Genomic DNA, 15846 nt, shown 5'->3' on the forward strand with positions numbered 1-15846 from the left:
TCAGACAGTACATTCCAGATCCTAAACACTCAGTGAACCTGCCTCCACCACACTCTCAGACAGTGCATTCCAGATCCTAAACACACACTGAACCTGCCTCCACCACACTCTCAGACAGTGCATTCCAGATCCTAAACACACACTGAACCTGCCTCCACCACACTCTCAGACAGTGCATTCCAGATCCTAAACACACACTGAACCTGCCTCCACCACACTCTCAGACAGTGCATTCCAGATCCTAAACACACACTGAACCTGCCTCCACCACAGTCTCAGACAGTGCATTCCAGATCCTAAACACTCAGTGAACCTGCCTCCACCACACTCTCAGACAGTGCATTCCAGATCCTAAACACACACTGAACCTGCCTCCACCACAGTCTCAGAAAGTGCATTCCAGATCCTAAACACTCAGTGAACCTGCCTCCACCACACTCTCAGACAGTGCATTCCAGATCCTAAACACACACTGAACCTGCCTCCACCACACTCTCAGACAGTGCATTCCAGATCCTAAACACACACTGAACCTGCCTCCACCACACTCTCAGACAGTGCATTCCAGATCCTAAACACACACTGAACCTGCCTCCACCACAGTCTCAGACAGTGCATTCCAGATCCTAAACACTCAGTGAACCTGCCTCCACCACACTCTCAGACAGAGCATTCCAGATCCTAAACACACACTGAACCTGCCCCCACCACACTCTCAGACAGTGCATTCCAGATCCTAAACACACACTGAACCTGCCTCCACCACACTCTCAGACAGTACATTCCAGATCCTAAACACACACAGAACCTGCCTCCACCACACTCTCAGACAGTACATTCCAGATCCTAAACACACACTGAACCTGCCTCCACCACACTCTCAGACAGTACATTCCAGATCCTAAACACACACGGAACCTGCCTCCACCACACTCTCAGACAGTACATTCCAGATCCTAAACACACACAGAACCTGCCTCCACCACACTCTCAGACAGTACATTCCAGATCCTAAACACACACTGAACCTGCCTCCACCACACTCTCAGACAGTACATTCCAGATCCTAAACACACACAGAACCTGCCTCCACCACACTCTCAGACAGTGCATTCCAGATGCTAAACACACACTGAACCTGCCTCCACCACACTCTCAGACAGTACATTCCAGATCCTAAACACACACAGAACCTGCCTCCACCACACTCTCAGACAGTACATTCCAGATCCTAAACACACACTGAACCTGCCTCCACCACACTCTCAGACAGTACATTCCAGATCCTAAACACACACTGAACCTGCCTCCACCACACACTCAGACAGTACATTCCAGATCCGAAACACACACTGAACCTGCCTCCACCACACACTCAGACAGTACATTCCAGATCCGAAACACACACTGAACCTGCCTCCACCACACACTCAGACAGTGCATTCCAGATCCTAAACACTCACTGAACCTGCCTCCACCACACTTTCAGACAGTACATTCCAGATCCTAAACACACACTGAACCTGCCTCCACCACAATCTGAGACAGTGCATTCCAGATCCTAAACACACACTGAACCTGCCTCCACCACACTCTCAGATAGTGCATTCCAGATCCTAAACACTCACTGAACCTGCCTCCACCGCACTCACAGACAGTGCATTCCAGATCCTAAACACTCACTGAACCTGCCTCCACCACACCCTCAGACAGTGCATTCCAGATCCTAAACACTCACTGAACCTGCTTCCACCGCACTCTCAGACAGTGCATTCCAGATCCTAAACACACGCTGAACTTGCCTCCACCACACTCTCAGACAGTACATTCCAGATCCTAAACACTCACTGAACCTGCCTCCACCGCACTCTCAGACAGTGCATTCCAGATCCTAAACACACACTGAACCTGCCTCCACCACACTCTCAGACAGTACATTCCAGATCCTAAACACACACTGAACCTGCCTCCACCACACTCTCAGACAGTACATTCCAGATCCTAAACACTCACTGAACCTGCCTCCACCGCACTCTCAGACAGTGCATTCCAGATCCTAAACACACACTGAACCTGCCTCCACCACACTCTCAGACAGTACATTCCAGATCCTAAACACACACTGAACCTGCCTCCACCACACTCTCAGACAGTACATTCCCGATCCTAAACACTCACTGAACCTGCCTCCACCACAGTCTCAGACAGTGCATTCCAGATCCAAAACACACACTGAACCTGCCTCCACCACACTCTCAGACAGTGCATTCCCGATCCTAAACACTCACTGAACCTGCCACCGCCATACTTTCAGACAGTGCATTCCAGATCCAAAACACACACTGAACCTGACTCCACCACAATCTCAGACAGTGCATTCCAGATCCTAAACACACACTGAACCTGCCTCCACCACACTCTCAGACAGTACATTCCAGATCATAAACACACACTGAACCTGCCCCCAGCACACTCTCAGACAGTACATTCCAGATCCTAAACACTCACTGAACCTTCCTCCACCACACTCTCAGACAGTGCATTCCAGATCCTAAACACACACTGAACCTGCCTCCACCACAATCTCAGACAGTGCATTCCAGATCCGAAAAACACACTGAACCTGCCGCCACCACACTCTCAGACAGTACATTCCAGATCCTAAACACTCACTGAACCTTCCTCCACCACACTCTCAGACAGTGCATTCCAGATCCTAAACACACACTGAACCTGCCTCCACCACACTCTCAGACAGTACATTCCAGATCCTAAACACACACTGAACCTGCCTCCACCACACTCTCAGACAGTGCATACCAGATCCTAAACACACACTGAACCTGCCTCCACCACAATCTCAGACAGTGCATTCCAGATCCTAAACACACACTGAACCTGCCTCCACCACACTCTCAGACAGTACATTCCAGATCCTAAACACTCACTGAACCTGCCTCCACCACACTCTCAGACAGTGCATTCCAGATCCGAAACAGTCACTGAACCTGCCACCATCACCCTCTCAGACAGTGCATTCCAGATCATAAACACTCACTGAACCTGCATCCACCACACTCTCAGACAATACATTCCAGATCCGAAACAGTCACTGAACCTGCCTCCATCACACTCTCAGACAGTGCATTTCAGATCATAAACACTCACTGAACCTGCCTCCACCACAGTCTCAGACAGTGCATTCCAGATCCTCAACACTCACTGAACCTGCCTCCACCACAGTCTCAGACAGTGCATTCCAGATCCTAAACACTCACTGAACCTGCCTCCACCGTACTCTCAGACAGTGCAATCCAGATCCTAAACACTCACTGAACCTGCCTCCACCACACTCTCAGACAGTGCATTCCAGATCCTAAACACTCACTGAACCTGCCTCCACCGCACTCTCAGACAGTGCATTCCAGATCCGAAACACACACTGAAACTGCCTCCACAACACTCTCAGACAGTGCATCCCAGATCCAAAAGACTCACTGAACGTGCCTCCACCGCACTCTCAGACAGTGCATTCCAGATCCTAAACACTCACTGAACCTGCCTCCACCAAATTCACAGACAGTGCATTCCAGATCCTGAACACACACTGAACCTGCCTCCACCACACTCTCAGACAGTACATTCCAGATCCTAAACACTCACTGAACCTGCCTCCACCACACTCTCAGACAATACATTCCAGATCCGAAACAGTCACTGAACCTGCATCCACCACACTCTCAGACAATACATTCCAGATCCGAAACAGTCACTGAACCTGCCTCCATCACACTCTCAGACAGTGCATTTCAGATCATAAACACTCACTGAACCTGCCTCCACCACAGTCTCAGACAGTGCATTCCAGATCCTCAACACTCACTGAACCTGCCTCCACCACAGTCTCAGACAGTGCATTCCAGATCCTAAACACTCACTGAACCTGCCTCCACCGTACTCTCAGACAGTGCAATCCAGATCCTAAACACTCACTGAACCTGCCTCCACCACACTCTCAGACAGTGCATTCCAGATCCTAAACACTCACTGAACCTGCCTCCACCGCACTCTCAGACAGTGCATTCCAGATCCGAAACACACACTGAAACTGCCTCCACAACACTCTCAGACAGTGCATCCCAGATCCAAAAGACTCACTGAACGTGCCTCCACCGCACTCTCAGACAGTGCATTCCAGATCCTAAACACTCACTGAACCTGCCTCCACCAAATTCACAGACAGTGCATTCCAGATCCTGAACACACACTGAACCTGCCTCCACCACACTCTCAGACAGTACATTCCAGATCCTAAACACTCACTGAACCTGCCTCCACCACACTCTCAGACAGTACATTCCAGATGCTAAAAACACACTGAACCTGCCTCCACCACACTCTCAGACAGTACATTCCAGATCCTCAACACACACTGAACCTGCCTCCACCACACTCTCAGACAGTACATTCCAGATCCTAAAAACACACTGAACCTGCCTCCACCACACTCTCAGACAGTACATTCCAGATCCTAAACACACACTGAACCTGAACCTGCCTCGACCACACTCTCAGACAGTACATTCCAGATCCTAAACACACACTGAACCTGCCTCCACCACACTCTCAGACAGTACATTCCAGATCCTAAACACACACTGAACCTGCCTCCACCACACTCTCAGACAGTACATTCTGGACCCTAAGCACACTCAGAACCTGCCTCCACCACACTCTCAGACAGTACATTCCAGATCCTAAACACACACTGAACCTGAACCTGCCCCCACCACACTCTCAGACAGTACATTCCAGATCCTAAACACACACTCAACCTGCCTCCACCACACTCTCAGACAGTACATTCCAGATCCTCAACACTCACTGAACCTGCCTCCACCGCACTCTCAGACAGTGCATTCCAGATCCTAAACACTCACTGAACCTGCCTCCACCACACTCTCAGACAGTGCATTCCAGACCCTAAACACTCACTGAACCTGCCTCCACCAAATTCACAGATAGTGCATTCCAGATCCTAAACACTCACTGAACCTGCCTCCACCACACTCTCAGATAGTACATTCCAGATCCTAAACACTCACTGAACCTGCCTCCACCACACTCTCAGACAGTACATTCCAGATCCTAAACACACACTGAACCTGCCTCCACCACACTCTCAGACAGTACATTCCAGATCCTAAACACACACTGAACCTGCCTCCAACACACTCTCAGACAGTACATTCTGGACCCTAAACACACACTGAACCTGCCTCCACCACACTCTCAGACAGTACATTCCAGATCCTAAACACACACTGAACCTGAACCTGCCCCCACCGCACTCTCAGACAGTGCATTCCAGATCCTAAACACTCACTGAACCTGCCTCCACCACACTCTCAGACAGTGCATTCCAGACCCTAAACACTCACTGAACCTGCCTCCACCAAATTCACAGATAGTGCATTCCAGATCCTAAACACTCACTGAACCTGCCTCCACCACACTCTCAGACAGTGCATTCCAGATCCTAAACACACACTGAACCTGAACCTGCCTCGACCACACTCTCAGACAGTACATTCCAGATCCTAAACACACACTGAACCTGCCTCCACCACACTCTCAGACAGTACATTCCAGATCCTAAACACACACTGAACCTGCCTCCACCACACTCTCAGACAGTACATTCTGGACCCTAAACACACACTGAACCTGCCTCCACCACACTCTCAGACAGTACATTCCAGATCCTAAACACACACTGAACCTGAACCTGCCCCCACCGCACTCTCAGACAGTGAATTCCAGATCCTAAACACTCACTGAACCTGCCTCCACCACACTCTCAGACAGTGCATTCCAGACCCTAAACACTCACTGAACCTGCCTCCACCAAATTCACAGATAGTGCATTCCAGATCCTAAACACTCACTGAACCTGCCTCCACCACACTCTCAGATAGTACATTCCAGATCCTAAACACTCACTGAACCTGCCTCCACCAAATTCACAGATAGTGCATTCCAGATCCTAAACACTCACTGAACCTGCCTCCACCACACTCTCAGATAGTACATTCCAGATCCTAAAAATACACTGAACCTGCCTCCACCACACTCTCAGACAGTACATTCCAGATCCTAAACACACACTGAACCTGAACCTGCCTCCACCACACTCTCAGACAGTACATTCCAGATCCGAAACACACACTGAACCTGCCTCCACCACACTCTCAGATAGTACATTCCAGATCCTAAAAACACACTGAACCTGCCTCCACCACACTCTCAGACAGTACATTCCAGATCCTAAACACACACTGAACCTGAACCTGCCTCCACCACACTCTCAGACAGTAAATTCCAGATCCTAAACACACACTGAACCTGCCTCCACCACACTCTCAGACAGTACATTCTGGATCCTAAACACACACTGAACCTGCCTCCACCACACTCTCAGACAGTACATTCCTGATCCTAAACACACACTGAACCTGCCTCCACCACACTCTCAGACAGTGCATTCCAGATCCTAAACACTCACTGAACCTGCCTCCACCGTACTATCAGACAGTGCATTCCAGATCCTAAACACACACTGAACCTGCCTCCAGCACACTCTCAGACAGTACATTCCAGATCCTAAACACACACTGAACCTGCCTCCACCACACTCTCAGACAGTGCATTCCCGATCCTAAACACTCACTGAACCTGCCTCCACCACAGTCTCAGACAGTGCATTCCAGATCCAAAACACACACTGAACCTGCCACCGCCACACTTTCAGACAGTGCATTCCAGATCCTAAACACACACTGAACCTGCCTCCACCACACTCTCAGACAGTGCATTCCAGATCCTAAACACACACTGAACCTGCCTCCACCACACTCTCAGACAGTACATTCCAGATCCTAAACACACACTGAACCTGCCCCCAGCACAATCTCGGACAGTACATTCCAGATCCTAAACACACACTGAACCTGCCTCCACCACACTCTCAGACAGTGCATTCCAGATCCTAAACACACACTGAACCTGCCTCCACCACACTCTCAGGCAGTACATTCCAGATCCTAAACACACACTGAACCTGCATCCACCACACTCTCCAACAATACATTCCAGATCCGAAACAGTCACTGAACCTGCCTCCACCACACTCTCAGACAGTGCATTCCAGATCCTAAACACACACTGAACCTGCATCCACCACACTCTCAGACAGTGCATTCCAGATCCTAAACACTCACTGAACCTGCCTCCACCGCACTCTCAGACAGTGCATTCCAGATCCTCAACACTCACTGAACCTCCCTCCACCACAGTCTCAGACAGTGCATTCCAGATCCTAAACACTCACTGAACCTGCCTCCACCGTACTCTCAGACAGTGCATTCCAGATCCTCAACACTCAGTGAACCTCCCTCCACCACAGTCTCAGACAGTGCATTCCAGATCCTAAACACTCACTGAACCTGCCTCCACCGTACTCTCAGACAGTGCAATCCAGATCCTAAACACTCACTGAACCTGCCTCCACCACACTCTCAGACAGTGCAATCCAGATCCTAAACACTCACTGAACCTGCCTCCACCGCACTCTCAGACAGTGCATTCCAGATCCGAAACACACACTGAAACTGCCTCCACCGCACTCTCAGACAGTGCATTCCAGATTCTAAACACTCACTGAACCTGCCTCCACCACACTCTCAGACAGTGCAATCCAGATCCTAAACACTCACTGAACCTGCCTCCACCGCACTCTCAGACAGTGCATTCCAGATCCGAAACACACACTGAAACTGCCTCCACCGCACTCTCAGACAGTGCAATCCAGATCCTAAACACTCACTGAACCTGCCTCCACCGTACTCTCAGACAGTGCAATCCAGATCCTAAACACTCACTGAACCTGCCTCCACCACACTCTCAGACAGTGCAATCCAGATCCTAAACACTCACTGAACCTGCCTCCACCGCACTCTCAGACAGTGCATTCCAGATCCGAAACACACACTGAAACTGCCTCCACCGCACTCTCAGACAGTGCATTCCAGATCCGAAACACACACTGAACCTGCCTCCACCGCACTCTCAGACAGTGCATTCCAGATCCGAAACACACACTGAACCTGCCTCCACCGCACTCTCAGACAGTGCATTCCAGATCCTAAACACTCACTGAACCTGCCTCCACCGTACTCTCAGACAGTGCAATCCAGATCCTAAACACTCACTGACCCTGCCTCCACCGCACTCTCAGACAGTGCATTCCAGATCCGAAACACACACTGAAACTGCCTCCACAACACTCTCAGACAGTGCATCCCAGATCCAAAACACTCACTGAACGTGCCTCCACCGCACTCTCAGACAGTGCATTCCAGATCCTAAACACTCACTGAACCTGCCTCCACCAAATTCACAGGCAGTGCATTCCAGATCCTAAACACACACTGAACCTGCCTCCACCGCACTCTCAGACAGTGCAATCCAGATCCTAAACACTCACTGAACCTGCCTCCACCACACTCTCAGACAGTGCAATCCAGATCCTAAACACTCACTGAACCTGCCTCCACCGCACTCTCAGACAGTGCATTCCAGATCCGAAACACACACTGAAACTGCCTCCACCGCACTCTCAGACAGTGCATTCCAGATCCGAAACACACACTGAACCTGCCTCCACCGCACTCTCAGACAGTGCATTCCAGATCCGAAACACACACTGAACCTGCCTCCACCGCACTCTCAGACAGTGCATTCCAGATCCTAAACACTCACTGAACCTGCCTCCACCGTACTCTCAGACAGTGCAATCCAGATCCTAAACACTCACTGACCCTGCCTCCACCGCACTCTCAGACAGTGCATTCCAGATCCGAAACACACACTGAAACTGCCTCCACAACACTCTCAGACAGTGCATCCCAGATCCAAAACACTCACTGAACGTGCCTCCACCGCACTCTCAGACAGTGCATTCCAGATCCTAAACACTCACTGAACCTGCCTCCACCAAATTCACAGGCAGTGCATTCCAGATCCTAAACACACACTGAACCTGCCTCCACCACACTCTCAGACAGTGCATTCCAGATCCTAAACACTCACTGAACCTGCCTCCACCACACTCTCAGACAGTACATTCCAGATCTTAAAAACACACTGAACCTGCCTCCACCACACTCTCAGACAGTACATTCCAGATCCTAAACACACACTGAACCTGAACCTGCCTCGACCACACTCTCAGACAGTACATTCCAGATCCGAAACACACACTGAACCTGCCTCCACCACACTCTCAGACAGTACATTCCAGATCCTAAACACACACTTAACCTGCCTCCACCGCACTCTCAGACAGTGCATCCCAGATCCTAAACACTCACTGAACCTGCCTCCACCGCACTCTCAGACAGTGCATTCCAGATCGTAAACACTCACTGAACCTGCCTCCACCACACTCTCAGACAGTGCATTCCAGATCCTAAACACTCACTGAGCCTGCCTCCACCGTACTCTCAGACAGTGCATTCCAGATCCTGAACATTCACTGAACCTGCCTCCACCACACTCTCAGACAGTGCATTCCAGATCCTAAACACACAATGAATCTGCCTCCACCACAATCTCAGACAGTGCATTCCAGATCCTAAACACACACTGAACCTGCCTCCACCACACTCTCAGACAGTACATTCCAGATCCTAAACACACACTGAACCTGCCTCCACCACACTCTCAGACAGTGCATTCCAGATCCTAAACACACACTGAACCTGCCTCCACCACAATCTCAGACAGTGCATTCCAGATCCTAAACACACACTGAACCTGCCTCCACCACACTCTCAGACAGTACATTCCAGATCCTAAACACACACTGAACCTGCCTCCACCACAATCTCAGACAGTGCATTCCAGATCCTAAACACACACTGAACCTGCCTCCACCACACTCTCAGACAGTACATTCCAGATCCGAAACAGTCACTGAACCTGCCTCCATCACACTCTCAGACAGTGCATTCCAGATCATAAACACTCACTGAACCTGCCTCCACCACAGTCTCAGACAGTGCATTCCAGATCCGAAACAGTCACTGAACCTGCCTCCATCACACTCTCAGACAGTGCATTCCAGATCATAAACACTCACTGAACCTGCCTCCACCACAGTCTCAGACAGTGCATTCCAGATCCTCAACACTCACTGAACCTCCCTCCACCACAGTCTCAGACAGTGCATTCCAGATCCTAAACACTCACTGAACCTGCCTCCACCGTACTCTCAGACAGTGCAATCCAGATCCTAAACACTCACTGAACCTGCCTCCACCACACTCTCAGACAGTGCATTCCAGATCCTAAACACTCACTGAACCTGCCTGTACCGCACTCTCAGACAGTGCATTCCAGATCCGAAACACACACTGAAACTGCCTACACAACACTCTCAGACAGTGCATCCCAGATCCAAAACACTCACTGAACGTGCCTCCACCGCACTCTCAGACAGTGCATTCCAGATCCTAAACACTCACTGAACCTGCCTCCACCAAATTCACAGACAGTACATTCCAGATCCTAAAAACACACTGAACCTGCCTCCACCACACTCTCAGACAGTACATTCCAGATCCTAAACACACACTGAACCTGAACCTGCCTCGACCACACTCTCAGACAGTACATTCCAGATCCTAAACAAACACTGAACCTGCCTCCACCACACTCTCAGACAGTACATTCCAGATCCTAAACACACACTGAACCTGAACCTGCCTCGACCACACTCTCAGACAGTACATTCCAGATCCTAAACCCACACTGAACCTGCCTCCACCACACTCTCAGACAGTACTTTCCAGATCCTAAACACACACTGAACCTGCCTCCACCACACTCTCAGACAGTACATTCCAGATCCTAAACACACACTGAACCTGCCTCCACCACACTCTCAGACAGTACATTTTGGACCCTAAACACACACTGAACCTGCCTCCACCACACTCTCAGACAGTACATTCCAGATCCTAAACACACACTGAACCTGAACCTGCCCCCACCACACTCTCAGACAGTACATTCCAGATCCTAAACACACACTCAACCTGCCTCCACCACACTCTCAGACAGTACATTCCAGATCCTCAACACTCACTGAACTTGCCTCCACCGCACTCTCAGACAGTGCATTCCAGATCCTAAACACTCACTGAACCTGCCTCCACCACACTCTCAGACAGTGCATTCCAGATCCTAAACACTCACTGAGCCTGCCTCCACCGTACTCTCAGACAGTGCATTCCAGATCCTGAACACTCACTGAACCTGCCTCCACCACACTCTCAGACAGTGCATTGCAAATCCGAAACACACACTGAACCTGCCTCCATCACACTCTCAGACAGTGCATTCCAGACCCTAAACAGTCACTGAACCTGCCTCCACCAAATTCACAGATAGTGCATTCCAGATCCGAAACACTCACTGAACCTGCCTCCACCACACTCTCAGATAGTACATTCCAGATCCTAAACACTCACTGAACCTGCCTCCACCAAATTCACAGATAGTGCATTCCAGATCCTAAACAGTCACTGAACCTGCCTCCGCCACACTCTCAGATAGTACATTCCATATCCTAAAAACACACTGAACCTGCCTCCACCACACTCTCAGACAGTACATTCCAGATCCTAAACACACACTGAACCTGAACCTGCCTCCACCACACTCTCAGACAGTACATTCCAGATCCGAAACACACACTGAACCTGCCTCCACCACACTCTCAGACAGTACATTCTGGATCCTAAACACACACTGAACCTGCCTCCACCACACTCTCAGACAGTACATTCCAGATCCTAAACACACACTGAACCTGAACCAGCCTCCACCTCACTCTCAGACAGCAAATTCCAGATCATAAACACACACTGAACCTGCCTCCACCACACTCTCAGACAGTACATCTGGATCCTAAACACACACTGAATCTGCCTCCACCACACTCTCAGACAGTACATTCCTGATCCTAAACACACACTGAACCTGCCTCCACCACACTCTCAGACAGTGCATTCCAGATCCTAAACACTCACTGAACCTGCCTCCACCGTACTCTCAGACAGTGCATTCCAGATCCTAAACACACACTGAACCTGCCTCCACCAAATTCGCAGACAGTACATTCCAGATGCTAAACACTCACTGAACCTGCCTCCACCACACTCTCAGACAGTACATTCCAGATCCTAAAAACTCACTGTACCTGCCTCCACCACACTCTCAGACAGTACATTCCAGATCCTAAACACACACTGAACCTGAACCTGCCTCGACCACACTCTCAGACAGTACATACCAGATCCGAAACACACACTGAACCTGCCACCACCACACTCTCAGACAGTACATTCTGGATCCGAAACACACACTGAACCTGCCTCCACCACACTCTCAGACAGTACATTCCAGATCCTAAACACACACTGAACCTGAACCTGCCTCCACCACACTCTCAGACAGTACATTCCAGATCCTAAACACACACTGAACCGGCCTCCAGCACACTCTCAGACAGTACATTCCAGATCCTAAACACTCACTGAATCTGCCTCCACCACACTCTCAGACAGTGCATTCCAGATCCTAAACACTCACTGAACCTGCCTCCACCGCACTCTCAGACAGTGCATTCCAGATCCTAAACACACACTGAAACTGCATCCACCACACTTTCAGACAGTACATTCCAGATCCTAAACACACACTGAACCTGCCTCCACCACACTCTCAGACAGTACATTCCAGATCCTAAACACACACTGAACCTGAACCTGCCTCGACCACACTCTCAGACAGTACATTCCAGATCCGAAACATACACTGAACCTGCCTCCACCACACTCTCAGACAGTACATTCTGGATCCGAAACACACACTGAACCTGAACCTGCCTCGACCACACTCTCAGACAGTACATTCCAGATCCTAAACACACAATGAATCTGAACCTGCCTCCACCACACTCTCAGACAGTACATTCCAGATCCTAAACACACACTGAACCTGCCTCCACCACATTCTCAGACAGTACATTCTGGATCCTAAACACACACTGAACCTGCCTCCACCACACTCTCAAACAGTACATTCCTGATCCTAAACACACACTGAAACTGCCTCCAGCATACTCTCAGACAGTACATTCCAGATCCTAAACACTCACTGAACCTGCCTCCACCACACTCTCAGACAGTGCATTCCAGATCCTAAACACACACTGAAACTGCCTCCACCACACTCTCAGACAGTGCATCCCAGATCCAAAACACTCACTGAACGTGCCTCCACCGCACTCTCAGACAGTGCATTCCAGATCCTAAACACTCACTGAACCTGCCTCCACCAAAGTCACAGACAGTGCATTCCAGATCCTAAACACACACTGAACCTGCCTCCACCACACTCTCAGACAGTGCATTCCAGATCCTAAACACTCACTGAACCTGCCTCCACCGCACTCTCAGACAGTGCATTCCAGATCCTAAACACACACTGAACCTGCCTCCACCACACTCTCAGACAGTACATTCCAGATCCTAAACACTCACTGAACCTGCATCCACCGCACTCTCAGACAGTGCATTCCAGATCCTAAACACACACTGAACGTGCCTCCACCGCACTCTCAGACAGTGCATTCCAGATCCTAAACACTCACTGAACCTGCCTCCACCACATTCTCAAACAGTGCATTCCAGATCCTAAACACTCATTGAACCTGCCTCCACCGCACTCTCAGACAGTGCATTCCAGATCCTGAACACTCACTGAACCTGCCTCCACCACACTCTCAGACAGTGCATTCCAGATCCTAAACACTCACTGAACCTGCCTCCACCAAATTCACAGATAGTGCATTCCAGATCCGAAACACTCACTGAACCTGCCTCCACCACACTCTCAGATAGTACATTCCAGACCCTAAACACTCACTGAACCTGCCTCCACCAAATTCACAGATAGTGCATTCCAGATCCTAAACAGTCACTGAACCTGCCTCCGCCACACTCTCAGATAGTACATTCCATATCCTAAAAACACACTGAACCTGCCTCCACCACACTCTCAGACAGTACATTCCAGATCCTAAACACACACTGAACCTGAACCTGCCTCCACCACACTCTCAGACAGTACATTCCAGATCCGAAACACACACTGAACCTGCCTCCACCACACTCTCAGACAGTACATTCTGGATCCTAAACACACACTGAACCTGCCTCCACCACACTCTCAGACAGTACATTCCAGATCCTAAACACACACTGAACCTGAACCAGCCTCCACCTCACTCTCAGACAGTAAATTCCAGATCATAAACACACACTGAACCTGCCTCCACCACACTCTCAGACAGTACATCTGGATCCTAAACACACACTGAATCTGCCTCCACCACACTCTCAGACAGTACATTCCTGATCCTAAACACACACTGAACCTGCCTCCACCACACTCTCAGACAGTGCATTCCAGATCCTAAACACTCACTGAACCTGCCTCCACCGTACTCTCAGACAGTGCATTCCAGATCCTAAACACACACTGAACCTGCCTCCACCAAATTCGCAGACAGTACATTCCAGATGCTAAACACTCACTGAACCTGCCTCCACCACACTCTCAGACAGTACATTCCAGATCCTAAAAACTCACTGTACCTGCCTCCACCACACTCTCAGACAGTACATTCCAGATCCTAAACACACACTGAACCTGAACCTGCCTCGACCACACTCTCAGACAGTACATTCCAGATCCGAAACACACACTGAACCTGCCACCACCACACTCTCAGACAGTACATTCTGGATCCGAAACACACACTGAACCTGCCTCCACCACACTCTCAGACAGTACATTCCAGATCCTAAACACACACTGAACCTGAACCTGCCTCCACCACACTCTCAGACAGTACATTCCAGATCCTAAACACACACTGAACCTGCCTCCACCACATTCTCAGACAGTACATTCTGGATCCTAAACACACAACAAACCTGCCTCCACCACACACTCAGACAGTACATTCCTGATCCTAAACACACACTGAACCGGCCTCCAGCACACTCTCAGACAGTACATTCCAGATCCTAAACACTCACTGAACCTGCCTCCACCACACTCTCAGACAGTGCATTCCAGATCCTAAACACTCACTGAACCTGCCTCCACCGCACTCTCAGACAGTGCATTCCAGATCCTAAACACACACTGAAACTGCATCCACCACACTTTCAGACAGTACATTCCAGATCCTAAACACACACTGAACCTGCCTCCACCACACTCTCAGACAGTACATTCCAGATCCTAAACACACACTGAACCTGAACCTGCCTCGACCACACTCTCAGACAGTACATTCCAGATCCGAAACATACACTGAACCTGCCTCCACCACACTCTCAGACAGTACATTCTGGATCCGAAACACACACTGAACCTGAACCTGCCTCGACCACACTCTCAGACAGTACATTCCAGATCCTAAACACACAATGAATCTGAACCTGCCTCCACCACACTCTCAGACAGTACATTCCAGATCCTAAACACACACTGAACCTGCCTCCACCACATTCTCAGACAGTACATTCTGGATCCTAAACACACACTGAACCTGCCTCCACCACACTCTCAAACAGTACATTCCTGATCCTAAACACACACTGAAACTGCCTCCAGCATACTCTCAGACAGTACATTCCAGATCCT

This window comes from Heterodontus francisci, chromosome 34, assembly GCF_036365525.1.
Source record: "Heterodontus francisci isolate sHetFra1 chromosome 34, sHetFra1.hap1, whole genome shotgun sequence".
NCBI lineage: Eukaryota > Metazoa > Chordata > Chondrichthyes > Heterodontiformes > Heterodontidae > Heterodontus > Heterodontus francisci.